This window comes from Agelaius phoeniceus, chromosome 3 (genome assembly GCF_051311805.1).
Source record: "Agelaius phoeniceus isolate bAgePho1 chromosome 3, bAgePho1.hap1, whole genome shotgun sequence".
Lineage (NCBI taxonomy): Eukaryota > Metazoa > Chordata > Aves > Passeriformes > Icteridae > Agelaius > Agelaius phoeniceus.
Genome location: NC_135267.1, coordinates 35539541 through 35552201, shown reverse-complemented (window position 1 = coordinate 35552201; position 12661 = coordinate 35539541). Strand labels below are relative to the sequence as shown.

The 12661-nt window shown below is 38.7% G+C and overlaps 1 long non-coding RNA gene across 1 annotated transcript in view; it reads left to right on the top strand.

The window, feature by feature from the left end:
• Positions 1-343: 343 nt before the first annotated feature.
• The window catches only part of LOC143693534 (uncharacterized), a 243419-nt gene continuing 231101 nt past the window's right edge, over positions 344-12661 (top strand). Inside the window, exons 1-4 of the long non-coding RNA XR_013181293.1 lie at positions 344-405; positions 1682-2003; positions 3112-3320; positions 6531-6634. This is a non-coding gene — a long non-coding RNA (uncharacterized LOC143693534). The remainder of the gene's footprint in view (positions 406-1681; positions 2004-3111; positions 3321-6530; positions 6635-12661) is intronic.

The following is a 12661-nucleotide window of genomic DNA, read 5'->3' as shown; positions in this document are numbered from 1 at the left end:
ATAAGGCTTGCTCCTTTTCCTTTGTCTTCATCTGAATGGAAATGTACAGCTTCACCTCTCCTCAAAGAGAAAGACAACACAAAATGTCATCAGGCAAAGGGTTATGAATCTCTTCTCATTAGGCACCTGAGAACTGAATTTTGAGAGCTTCTCCTGAAAGGATAGCCAGCTTTATCTGTGAGATAAAATGCAGCTTCTCTTCAGGAAGGACATCACAGTTCAGCTCAGAAGCACAAGCTGGAAAAGGCATACTGCACATGATCATGTAATCTATCTCCTAGGATGCACAACTTGAGAAGAGTTTGTATGTCACTGCAATATGTCCCCTTGTTTATCTTCCAGACAGACTTCATGTATCATGTTGATAAATTGGGCAATGCGCAGGGCCAGTTCCCTCCTACTGAGGTGAGTGGGAGCTGCATGGTGCCTGATACCAAAGCTAGGGAATTATTCAGATTGACTATCATAGCTGAGTGCATGCCAGGCTTGTTTTATTTTCCTTGACAGATCTCTTGGGAATTTGAGGATCTGAGGGGTGATTGAGTTTCCACAGCAGAAGAAAGGAAAGTAGTACCACCTGCTCAGTAGCACCCCATGTATCACACACATGGGTGGCATTGGCAGTTTGGGGAGCAGCTCAACTGCAGGTGCAAGAGGCTCTAGCTTCAGGGAAAACAAAATCTCCCTTTCTCTGCTGGAGCTATTGCTTAGGGTTTATACTTTTTAGTATTTGTCCTGGAGGGTTGCTTAAGGCATTACTGTGACATAAACAATTATTAATAATGATTCAGCAACTATATCACCCTGTGTAAAAGAAAACAAACCCAAATAAGGCAAATCTTTTGCAATACTACTTGCAGTTTCCTACAGGGATTGCTATTTATCTTCTAGCCATGAAATAATTAAATCTTACTGCTTTCCAGTTGTGGAGGAGCTGAACACTGAGGATTTGATCCTGTATCTTTGGGACTCTGGGTCAAACATTAGGATAATATTTTACTAAAATGACTTTTATTTTTGTTGTTAGTTTGAATATGCAAAAAAAAAAATTTCAAATGTTTTGATTCAATATCAGTGCAGTGAACAGCATTCATACACCTGGAGTCTGCTGCACTTGTTCCTCACATTTGTGGAGTGAAACAGTGACCATTTTATTCACTGGAATCCAATATGTAGCAGTGAGCAGTGGGTCCAAGCAGCTGCTCTCCAGTGCACATCTCTTCGTGGAGCCCTTCTGCAGCACTGTTCTGTATCTATGTTTGTCATCTCTCAGGGACTTACAGGGAGAAGACCTCATGTGCAGTTTCCTGCTGGGGGTTTCTCCCCAGTACCTGATGTTGGGAGGAGCACTCCCCTTCCTAATGCAGGCACAATATTTCTTCACGTCTTATATCAATGATTTGCTCCTTCACTATTGGATTTTGTGCTGTAATGGATAGAACTGTTCTAATGTAATGAGTGCTTCTGATCAGTGGTCTCTGCAAGACTGTCTGGGATAGAATCCCACTTACATGTATGGGAAAGTGAGGGAGAGTAAATCTGGATGGGTTTGGGTGGAGGGTTACAGGGGTAGTGTGACTGTCTCCTTTGTCCCTGACAGTGTTCTGGTAACACAGACATAACTCTAACTTCAAAAACTGCCCTAGTGTCTGACTAACAAACACATTTAATTTTGCTTCAGTTCTATCAGAAAACAAGAAGGAGTTAACCCAAATGCTGTTGTCATGATCGTAAATACAACTTGGAGAAGGGAGCAGCTAAGTCACTAAAACCTTCTGAATCCTGTCTGGTGATGCAGAGAGAAAAGTGTGTGGCCAAGAAGAAAAAAACTGTGTATAATAAAACACACATGAAAAAATTATCTCGAGAATGGGAAATGTTGAAGATAAAGAGAAAAAACCCAAGAGAATAGAGGCAAAGATAATAAACAGCCATAGCCAGACTCAGATGTTCTCTCTCCCATTTGAGATGACTTTACCAATGTGTATTACCTCTCTGTAAAGGTATGTAAGCAGGTGTGATTCAGCATCAGTCCAAATGAAGCCTGTTGTTTTATCTATATGAAAATATAGAAGTGAATAGCTGTATATAGTACTTGAATTATTAATGCAAGAGACTGAATCCAACATATCTTAGGGATTTAGCCATGGAAATCTCACTGACCTTCAGTAGTGCCTATGCACCTACATTCCTCAGGAGCTCTAGAAAATCTATGTGTATGTACTGGGCTTCAGGGAAAAGTCCAGTGCTATTATTATAATGCGACTATGATTTTGAGACCCTGTAATGTAATAAATTTTATACAAATTTACACAGTAGTATTTTTCAGATCAGGGTTGTTGTCATTAAAGTAGAAAGCTCAAATTGGTGTGAATTACTGAGACTTAACATTGTACTTTGAATTATGACTTTTTGTATTTACATGAGTGTCCTTTGAGTCACATCTGGTTTTTGTGCTGTTTACAAACTACTCTAAAAAGCTGAGCTGAGAATATTCACAGTTAGTTCAGCATGTCAAACAGAGAAATAGAATTTAGCTCTATTCTTAAACCATGATTATTTATGTAGCAGGCGTGTTGGCCAACAAAAAGAAAGAAAGCTGACTGGCATGAAAATAACCAGTCTGCTCATACGTGAGATTTGCTTGCAGTGGTCCCAGCAGGAGGTTGAAGAGGACTGTGTAAATTGTGAAACACAAGGATGTATAGTTAATCCATGCTAAAAATGACCATTTGTGGGGCTACTTAGTGCTACAAATCCCACATGGTGATGAGGCTGTGAAAAGAAGAGCAGAAATCACAGATTGGGTAAGATTGGAAGGGACCACAGTGGGGCATCTGGTCACCTCCCTGCTTAGTAGGGTCATCCTGGACCACATTGCATAGGATTGTGTCTGCATAGTTCTTGAATATGTCCAGTGAGGGAGACTCCACAACCCCTCCAGGAGACCTGTTCTAGTGCATGGTCACTTGGGTTCTTCCTCATGTGGATATGGAACCTCCTGTGCATCTGTTTCTGCCCATTGCCTCTTGTCCTATTGCCCAGGACCACTGAGCAAAGCCTGACTTCATCCTTTTGTCACCCTCTCTTCATATACCTGTTCATATATAGACATTGATGAGATCCACTCTCAGTCACCTCTTCTCAAGTCCACAGGCCCAGCTCCTTCAGCCCTTCCTCATAAGAGAGATGCTCCAGTCAAGTAATCATCTTTGTAGCCTCTGCTGGACCTGCTTCAGGAGCTCCATGTCTCACCTGTACTGAGAAGCCCAGAACTGGACACAGCACTCCAGGTGTGGCCTCACCTGGGCTGAGTAGAGGTGAGGATCACCCCCTTCTACCTGCTGGCAATGCTCTTCCTAATAGAGCCCTGGAGAAATAAAGAAAGAACTCAGAAAGCTACAGGAGCATGTATGCCCATGCTCTGGGAGCACATGGCTGTTGGTACTGAGGGTGGGCTGGTGCATCAAGTTACCAGTTTAACCTCAAAATGCGATAAAGATAAGAAGACATGGAGCTGTATAGATTATGTACACTCAAAGATAAATTAATGGAGTATTATATTTAAAACAACTTACAGCTGGGAAATGCGGTAATCAGAAGTGTGAATGCATTAGTATTGTGAGATCCACAGGCCTTCATCTGTGGATCTCACAACACTAATTTATAATACAATAAATACAATGCTGTTCTTGCAGACATATCCATTGGCACATATATCCGTGTGCTATGAAAACTATTACTTGATCACATATAATGGTTTTCCAAAGGGTGCCTACATTGGTTATTGAATGGTATGGAAGAGACTGATGCATGAGACAGATGATCAATAATTAGTTTTAAACTTTTTTCCTTGAGAAATGAGTATTTTGTTATTTTCTGTTGGCCAGTACTCTCTCTAATGACTTTATATCTATTGGACCATCTAATCTACACTTGATGTGGGGAAGGGGGAAATAGTGTGTGTCCTCAGAACCTTGCTAGGTTGGCTCAACCAGCATATTAGGTATCAGAGAATCACTCACTCAGAATGAAGCAGGTTCAGTTAATACTGCATTTCACAGTCTATTTGTCACTCTTAGTGCTCCTCATATGCAGTCCCAGCAGCAGGCATGCACCAGATAAGGAATTTTCACAGTGCCGTGAATTTTCTTTCGGCAACTGCTGGTCTTATCAACCAAGTACCTTGCAAATATAAAGTAAGCTTCACAATGATAAAGGGAGAGATAAGTGTTATTATCTCTTTGCTATGGAAAAGGATCTAAATATACAGTGCCACCAATTTTGTGTGCTTCTATAGTCATTTGTGTAAAATGGGACACAACTAGATTTTTCTGATGTTCCAAGCACTGAACACTCTCAGAGAGAGCTGAAACAAGTCAGAGCCACTGACAGGAACATCCATCCCTTGGGGAGGCAACTCTCAGTGCTGACCTTTTGCACTATTTTGTTGTATGAGTGAGTCTCTGCTAGAACATATGTGATTTTGTGTGACTTGTCCTTGTAAACTTTTTTGTCTCTACATAATACAGTGGACTCAGGTGAGGCTGGAAACTGAAGGAATTGGGAATAAATTACTGATATTTCAATATAGAGTGTAAATTTTAGAAAGGTGAGAACCTTGGCACTGAGAGTGTGAAGAATATCTTACTCTACTTCATGACAAGCTATGATGAGAAGCAGTTTTCCCACTGTCAATATCTAACATTGTCTCTTGCTCTCTCTTGCATCCACCTTTCTCTAGCTCACATTTCTGAAGCCCTGAAAGCTGTTTAGTCTTCCAAGATCCATCTCACAATGCCAAAGCAGGCTGATGGAGTAAAGCAAATTTTTTCCTTTAGCACCTCTATTTCTCTTACTGTGTTCTTTTTTTTCCCTTTTCCCTATGGGGAAAAAAAAAAAAATCTATGTTATGAATATTTCTCAGACATCTCTCATGGTCCTGTCTAAGGGAAAAAGGAAGAAGAGATAAAACAGACAAAATATGAAAACTTTTGCAAAGATGAAACCAAGAGAGTAATTATTACACTAAAAATGCAGCAGGATGGACAGAAGGATAACTCTGGAACAACTTGCTAGTATGGCCATCTCCTTGATGTTGGAGGTTATTAATTTACTGAAGTGTTTATGGGATCAGAATATGAAATATTTCTCATATTTTGTCTACTTCTATTAAAATGTCAGCTCCAATTTGACAGGGTTTATTAAGTAATTTCTAATTGGTGTAATTCCTTTACATATACAATAGTGTCACTTATAAAAACTACTAAAATTTATAAAATACACAATGTCTTTGTCTGAATAGGCAGCTGAAAGCTGCATTGTAAAGCTTATCTGTCTTGTTTCCTTACCAAAAGGAAAGCTTCTGGCATATTTTTCTTTTCATTATTTATATAGCATTCCATCACATATCGACTCAAATCAGAAAATTCATATAAAGTGTAACTCTACATTAGTGGGAGAAAAAGAGACAGAAGACTGCAAAGGTTTTGTTAATTCGTGATGAAACCAAAAGTCTTCTCATAAAGCTGATACTAAACTATTTTGGGTTTTAGATGTACATAATATTATGCAGTCAAAATGAAGGTGCCTTTTCCCATATTGTACCATTATAGACATAAATAAAATTTAAATATTTTATTTAATCTCATAAAATTAATCCAACAGCAAAACTGCAAAATTTTGTGTGGCAACACAACTTTGTATTCATGGCTGATTTTTCCCCTTTACACAGAAAAATAATGTGGGTTGATGCAGTGTCCTAACACAATAGGGGCTAATGAATAGAGCTTGCTGTGCTCAAGAGACTGCAGTTCAATTACTAGTGGTGCCAATCAAGTCAGAAATATTAACCATGGTAACAGCAGTTTTGAGTTACATGGAATGAGGCCGTGGCTTCTTGGGGAAGATCGCCTCTTGGGAGGGAAGGGAAGGTTCACAGTAAGAGCTGCAGAAGGTCAGAGATTGCTTCTTTATGGCAAGGGAGAGCAAGACAACTCATGCCACAGGAAGGTTTCTTCTGTTTTTTTACCTTTTCATTGCAAGTACACCTGAGTTCATAATATGTAAGTGTGACTAACTACGTGATCCGTGCATAAGCTATAGAATTGGATTTCCTATTTATAAGTGTACAGCAATTAATCACATGAAAGATAAATTACGTATCAGATTAGGTCCTAAGCAGGAGTAAAATGTTGCTGAAGTCAGTGTGACTAGGCTGAATTACACCAATTGATTCTGTAGCCTTTTATGAGGATTTACTTAATATAGTGCATTTGTTCTGCTGGCTGGTGATCAGAGTGAGGATCCCTTGATGTGATACAATGGCGGTGTTATGAATTAGTAGCATGAACAGGAAGCAGCTGGCATCCTGTTCAGAAAACAATCTCAATTTTTATTGCAGAGAACAATATTGAAAAACAGTGTGTGTGTGATGGTCCTAATCCTTAAAAATTAGTGAGTTTGGATTCTGGTCCCTTTAAATTGACTAGTCAGTTCTGGATTAAATCTAGATTCATTTTGTTTCACAGAAAGCTCTTCTGCTCTTTGTCCTTTGGAATACAGAGAAAACCAGCTAGAGCCCCAAAATGGCTTTTTTTGCACCTGCCTGCTGCCTCTCCATCTCTTCCAGCTGGTGAGTATGCTCAGTTATGGAGTGCTTTTTGCTTTCTCTTATTCATGAAGAGATGGCACATCTCTTTGGTCAATATTCCTGAAACATTTTCTATTCTTTGTCTTGGATGCCATTAAAAAGTCAGCTATTAAGGATGGTTACTGTGTTATTGGAACTTAGTTTTTGTTAACTGAAACTTCTGTAAAAATTTAGGATGGGTTTCTTAAGAACTGAAGAGTAATAACAACCTATAAATGAATTTGAATATGACTGCAAAGTGGTGAAAAATAGTGCATACTTGATACCTTTTCTGAAGATTTTGAAACATATAGTAACTATCATGGTATCTCTGTAGGGTAAACAGGTGTTGTACGTGGACAGGGCAGCTGGATTATAGAGGTTTCTCTTGTGCAGTTCAGGCATCTGAAAAGAAGTCATCCTCATTCAGTTTCACCACTATAGGCCACTCTTTTAGTCAAGCACTGCAGTCTGGAGGGATGTTTCACCTCAGCTATCTTAGAATTCATCCCAGATTAAGAGGAAGAAATGTCTCCAGAAATGGACCTTAGGGACAATTTGTCAATGCATGTTTGGGCTCTAAAGCCAGGTGACATGAAGTGGTTTGATGAATGGGTCTGACAAGATAGGAAAACTAGCAGCAAAAGAAGTGAGGGCAGGCAAGGCTTTGTAGTAACTGAGCCTGTCTTCGCTGACAGGAGGTTGAATTTTAATTCCTCTTTTAACTTACTGTCTATTTGAGACAGGGTCATTTTCCATTATTATCTCCTTTTTACCCCTCTTCTTCCTCCATGCTTAGTCTATTTAAGTACTGATCATTTATTTTTTCAGCGTGGGAGGCATTCCCTCTTTTCTCCTAGTGAAGATTGAATCCTGGTGTCTTACTAATAGTAGAAAATGTGAGCCATCTGGTTAAGATGTCCTGGTAAAAATGCTCTTAAGTCATTACTGTTTTAATTGCAATAATGACTATCAATGGAAGAGGATGAAAAGCCACTTTCATGTTTCTTAGAGAATGCCCTGACCACTGAGCTAAACTGTGATTTACTCACTGGGTTGATAAATAACCAATAAATATGAGACATCAACAGAAACAGATTGAGGAAGTTAGTGTTTAGATTGATTTGCAGTCTCTTGTTAAGACACTCGCTTGAAAAAATGGAAGATTTTAACATAATACTCAGATCATGTTATGAGTGGTTCAGAACAGTGCCTGAGGCTAAGGTAGTCTATAGGCTCACTAGCCACTAGGCTACTGGGCTATTTTCTTGTCAACTCAAGGAATATTAAAATAACAGTAGAGAGTGTCTGAATAATCTAAATGCCTAGTTCAATGTCTTTGGGCATTCTTTTTGGAGAAAAGTGGTTTGGGTTAAAATTGTGTTTAGTGAAGGACAGAATGGAACCAGTCTCATGAGTCTGGGTCAGGCTGTAATAATTGGAATAGAGTAAGTAAACAGAGTGATAGCAACATTATCAGCATCTAGCTCTCAAACCCTAATTGCACTTGTTCGGTGTAAATCTAGAAATAATTTCAGGATTCCTGAAATTATACTTCTTGGCAAATGCTGTGTGTTATTTCACCTGATCTTGATTTGTCACATAATCAGCCCACAGCTCCTATCGAGTTGCTTGTAATGGCTGCTTTAGTAGGCAATATGTGAAAATACAGGAAACAAAAATTTGGAAACTATGTACCCTAAATTGCATCCTTGGCTCTGTTGGCTTCATTGGAACATTCTGATTTATCTAAGATCTTCATTCCTTTAATTTCTATTTTTCTTCTTCTCTAATGAATCTTTATCAAATAATCTCAGCCATTTTGGCAGTATTCTCCACAGTAAAAGTTGTTAATTAGCAAATTAAAAGGCACCATCTAAATTTTTAATTTTTTTTCTCCAAAAAAATGCAGTTAAAATAACTATTTTTTGGAGCCCTTCCCCCTCATCTGAGTGTAAATGTAGGAAAGGAAATCTCTTTAATCTTCACTCTTATACTTTCCTGATTCACCTGGCTGCTCTTGGGAATTTAGGGGGAAACAGTTCAGCATGGCAGATGAAAATTACAAACTAAGTTTTATGCAATGTTTTAGGATGAATGAGACTCCACTGTTATTGTCCCTCACTATTGCCTCCCCTCAGCTCCTGCCTGCCATATGAAGAAAAGTGCTAGCAAAGTATTTGTGCTAGGATATGGATTTAATAACAGCGTAACTTATTTCTGACCTCATAGCAAAAGTTGAATGATATTCAGGCCAGATCTATGATCAACACTATATCCTTTGTTATTAACAATCTTGCACTCTCTATAATGAAAGAAAATATCTCCCTAACAAGCAAAAAATCCCAACAGGCCAACCAACAAAATAAAACTGGAGAGCCTTGAGTCTAGTGAGCCTCATAAATTGTTTTTCATGTATTTTATTCTTTTTTATTTAGAAAAGTTAGGACAATAGTTTCTCTTCAGAAAACGTTTGCTATCAAGTAATATGAACTACTCAGGTATTTCCTTGCTGAAACCACAAGTCACAATGCGCAATATGATTTTGCTGGTCCTTTTAGATGATTGCAGGTTACAAGCTAACAATAGTGCACTTCCTTGTAAAAGATACTTTAGCTTCAATATGAGGTTTATCACTGCCTGGTATCTGAATGGTCACTGGCAACAGTCAGGCCAGAATGACAGCAATGCTGCAATGCTGTGCTTGGTTGAAATATGCAGGATGTTCCCATGTATGGAGCTAAGTTATTCTTTTAACAGGTAAAAGTGAATTCTGTGGTATAAACAAAAAAAAGCCCATGAGCATCACATAGGTGATACACCATAAGCTAAGAGGCTGGTGAGCCTGGCCCTCAGCTGGCATTAAAAATGAAATAATTACTGTCTCAAATCAGCAAAAGGAGCTGAAGTGAGGCAGAGGCAGATTAGAAGAATGTGGAAATGGGAATTGCCTTATGGCTTTGACAGTAATTTACCTGCACTGCAGCTATCTTACGAAAATGTCATCACCTCGTGAATAAGAATGCATGTCTCTAGAAGGGCAAACCACAATGTCTACTTGAGGCAGGAGTGGGAAAATCTGTGAGCAGCCTATATCTTACCATGTGAATTTCAGCTGAAAGGCTTTCTGCTCTAGAAGAAGCTCCTTGTTTTAGAAGACATTATTTTCTTGTGTCTCTATCTGAGTGTTTGTGGAGGTGACATAAACTTTATGTCCGGTCTGCTGCAGAGAACCTGGGACACTGTAGCCCAGAGGAGGAGAACTCTGTAGAGGACAAAGAACAGCCAATGCATATCATCAGCTTGAAGAAGATACCAAATGATCCCATTACCAAGGTGATATATACATTAACCCAAGTTTCAGCACTACAGTCTTTCCTGTTTAATAACTAAGAATGGAACAGAAGATAATTATCTAATTTGCTTCAGGGCAGCGAATTAGCTAATGGAGAGTAAGCTCAGTGCAAAGAGTAAGTGCAATCAGACATCCATGTGCACGAAGATCTTTCTGAAGCAGAATGTAACCTTGTTCACAAAGAGTAGATTCCTTAGTGCTGTTATCCTGCTGAACACAAAGAGTTAGCCAGGATGTTATTTTGTTATGTTCTTGTCTAGTTGTTGATCTTTCCAAAGAGACAGAACCACAATCTAGGTCTTGAACAACTCAAGAAGCGTAGTTTGAAGAATTGTGGACTTGCATAAGCTGTTGTAAATGGCAGGGGAATTATTCCATTTTTAGAAAAGAAATGTGACTGCCATTATTATTGTTTGTTTAAGAGTCCTACAGTTTCTTCACAATTTGTACAGATGTGTTCAATTTCAGTTGTTTGCCCTGTCAGTTTTTCTGATACATGGTACATCATTTTCTTTAAGACGCCTAAGTGGTGGTGATTAGTGGTGTGTGATGAATGAACAAGGAAACTTTACTTTAAAAGGAAGAATTCTCTATGTGTTCTATATGTGAAAGTAAAATGTAGACTCTCCATTGTAAATTATATGTTGCTGTAGTTCCTGCTTCGTGTTAAGTTGAAACATCACAGCCCAAACAACATTGAACATGTGTGATGGCTGTAAGATGTTAAAGTAGGAGCGGAGAGCCATATATCAGAGTGTCAACATCCTTAACATCCAGTCACTTAATCCCTAGCAGCCTCTGGTACAAGTTAGATTACCCTGGAAATATGTGTGCAGTCTCTTTCTTTTAGCAGGATGTCCATGTAAGTATGAGCTTTCTGATGTAAAAACAAAAAACAAACTGCATTTTAAAAGCATTAGCACTGATGTTGGAATGCTTTGGCTCATTTGGTTTACTGAATTTAAAATAGCTGTTGAAATGTTTAACTCTGCCATCTCTTAGTGACTCTGCAAAGGAAGAGTAAACTACAATGTGGTTTTCATGCCCTTCAAAGTACAAGGACCTGGCTGTGAAGAGCAGCTAATTACTGACCTGCTCAAGCTGGAATATCAGGTTAGAGGGATTTTGGAATTAGCTTCTCAGTCAATTCAGCAGAGCTGATCTAGGGATGCAAATGGCTGCTAGATACATGTGCTCAGCAATGCCTCTTTTCCATTCTGAAAAGTCTCCTATACTAACAAGCACTTTGACAACAACTATAGATGACTTTGGTGGTCATGCAGTTGTAGGTTAACACTGAAATATTTCTACATTATGTCCATGGAACTGCAAGAGTAACATGTTGTATGGATAACAAAGAGAGAAGCCAAGCTTTAACAAACTATACCCACTAATGAAAGGTAAATGAATTCCATCAAAAATTCTGAAGATCCATATGGATTCCCATCCCTTTCCTTGGCTTGTTTTGCCTTGCTTTGATTTCCTTTCTATTCAGAAATGAAGCAATTTAACAGAGATCTACTTCAAGATCTCCTGGAGTTAACAAAAGCAGAGCAAAAGACGTATCTCTCTGTATAGTGCTGGACTAAGGTTTCATTTATTCAATGAAACAAGGCAGGCCCAAAATTTCAGAGGAGGTGGCAAGCGGCTAATCTCTGTCTCTTGCCTTTACCAGTATGTTGAAATAAATATAGAAGCATTCCAGGACATATAAAGATCCAGCTTGGTTCTCCCTAAGCACAGAAAAATCTAACATTGATGAAGTTAGCAACAAATTAAGCAATATGACCTACTACAACCCATATGGCTACCTTCTCTGACTTAGATGCTTCTAGGATGCAGATGATGAGGAAAAAATGTCACCAGTTCTAATAGATCAGTGGATTCGTATTCACCGGTGACTCATGGTCAGTCAATGGAAACATGGGAGATAATCTGCAAATGAAATCTGGAAATATATTAAGAATTTTTCTATTACCTTCAAGTAAATTATAAGAGTGCAGGGTAATTTTGATTAATTTGAAGGGCAGAAATTATCCATTGGCCCTAAATGTTTGGGAACTATCTGCTGAAAGGCAGTTTGTCCCAAAGAAATGCTGCTGACTGAATCTAGAATATGACTGATAGTGAAAGAGTTTGTATTGTTTAGGGTTAAAAATCTCATGAATGACCAAGAAATTGAAAGCAGGGAGGACTCTGTATCAGAATTTCTGTCTGTGGGAGTAAAGAGAAAGGGAGTTAAAAATATGGTTAACGAGGACAAAACTCACTGTTTGAGGGACTGGATACTACTAATAATACTATGTCATCTTGGAAAAATTATGTCAGTTTTGGAATACAGACAATTAGTCAGCTTTTCTGGCATTGTGATATTATTTCAGTCACATTACTTTTTGGGAAGGAGCTAGATTTATGGTGTCAGCATCCATTTTCTTGGACAGCTAGAAGAATACTCATATGTCACTTCATTTTCCCCTTTTCTTTCTCTGAAATGTCAACATGTCCCTAGATGAAGTGCTTTAGAGGGAGGCCACTGTGAGGCTGCACTGTGATAGTAGACACATATGTGGAGTTAGTACCACAGAACACCCATTATTACAGCTACTTGGGCTTCTCTTTTGAGAACAAAAACATCTGCCTAGAGTATGCCCCCAGCTTTCTTGTTCTCCTTTAAA